The following is a 1,957-nucleotide window of genomic DNA, read 5'->3' as shown; positions in this document are numbered from 1 at the left end:
TGGGTTTTTACTTTGTTTCTGGGCTCTGGGGGGGTAGTTCTTTTCGGTTCCCAAAATAATTTGTTTTCGGCCCTCTTTTTTCTTTCTGTTTTTTTTGTGTGTCTTGCTTCCCTTGTCTTCTAATCTTCTTTTTTTTTCCTTTTCTGCCCTGATCTTTCCTTGTTGTCGTAACAGATCTTGCAAAGGACTTATCATTCAAGGGAAAACCCCGGCATTTCTAAAAAAAAATTTTGGGCTAATTCCCAATCCTGCGTGGTTTTTATGTTAAAATTTATATCCTTCCGTTGGGAAATTTCAAGCCCAAATTTTTGTTAAACCTTAGCCTGGGGGATGTCCTTTGGTCTTTTCTTTTGTTATCTGTCACTGAAGGATTTTCCCAAAAAACTTTTATGTTTCTGTGTAGGGTTTAAAGAAACTGCTAAAATAAAATTGAGGGGAGTGTGAGATTTTCCCATGAATGTAGCAGCGCAGGGGGCCCTTCTCGTAAATGCGGGGGCAAAAAATGGGGAAGGAAACAAAAACACTTTTCGCTACATTTAGCAATTTTTTTTTATTGCGGCAAATTTCGGGTTTGGGAAAGAGCTTGGGGGCCTAAAGGTTGTTTGCCAAGGCGCCTCCCCTGGCAGCACAATAGCATAAGGTCAACAAACAACCTAATGTAATCCTGACAAGATACTTGGAATGTACCTTTTTGGTGATAAAACTCTTGGTGTATTGCACGTGTTTGTTTTTCCATTTTTCCCCTACATTCCCCTGTTCTACTTCATGCCCTCTTATTATTTTGGGCCAGGTTTGTAGGGCACAAGTGATTTCTCCCACCATAATTCCTACTTATGAATAGTATGTTGAGGAAATTTTCATATCAATGTTTGATGCATGACAATATTCTGATCAATTTAAATTTTTCTGGCAATCTGGGGTTTCTGGGACAGTTCTGAGTTGGTTTCTGATGTTGTGCCGTACTGTGTTTTAATGAAAATCTACTGAAATGGGAAAAGCTTTTTTAAATGGAGTTTTGTAATTTCTTCCACCGTTATCCATAATCTTATATTGATTTTTTTTTCATTGTGCTAAATTTCAGTTTAAAAAGCCTGGAAACCATTGGTGTTCATTTACATTCTTAAAATGTTTTTTTTAACTGTAATAAAAAACGTTCCTTTAAAAAGCAGTATCACGAAATTTAAATTTATTCTCAAAAATCAACTTCATAATTATTTCAAAATTCTAAAAAACTCCTCTTTCCCAAACACACTTTCCCGGCAGTAAAAGCCTGTTATCCCACGTGTAGCACCGACTGTGCGTGGGGTTGTTGTTGGAGGGTTCGCGTTTTTGAATCCAGAGGAAAACCGGGCAAAGAGCGACGTTCTTTTTAAACTTTTCCCTTTTTGTTTTTTGCGTAAATCTGAAGTCTTCGGGAAAGGGCTCTTAGCTTTTTTCCCCTTTTTCCCATGTTACCGGATATTTTTTTTAATGAAATAACTTTATTATCGAATCTAAAGTGTTCTGTTAGGACAAGGGGTTTCTTTTTTTATTTGGGCAAGGGACATTTTAGAATTTCTTAAGATTTTTTTGAGAAAAGGTCTTATTTTCCCATATACATTTTTCTTCAAACTGAATAAAACTTATTTGGATTTTTTGAGTTGCCAAGAATCTTTTGTATTTTTTTTGTATAAAAATATATATTTTTGGTTTTTTCTCAAGCTTTACTAAGGCTGCTCTCCTGTAAGCCTTTTTGAACAATGCAGAATAGAAACGAAATACTAAAAAAAAACGAAAAGCATTAAAATGGGGTATTACATGCATTTTTTTTGTTTTTCCCTTGCAAAACATATGCAAATGCAAAATTACATTTTTTTTTTAGGTAAAATATTATCCTATTAATAGTGTTATCCCCCTTTTCTCTCCCTTAAAAATGAAAAAAAAACATCTGACGGCCCCCACAATGCAGGCTGACTCC

The sequence above is a fragment of the Penaeus monodon genome, chromosome 33, assembly GCF_015228065.2.
Source record: "Penaeus monodon isolate SGIC_2016 chromosome 33, NSTDA_Pmon_1, whole genome shotgun sequence".
Taxonomy (NCBI): domain Eukaryota; kingdom Metazoa; phylum Arthropoda; class Malacostraca; order Decapoda; family Penaeidae; genus Penaeus; species Penaeus monodon.
Note: the sequence above shows the minus strand (reverse complement) of the source record.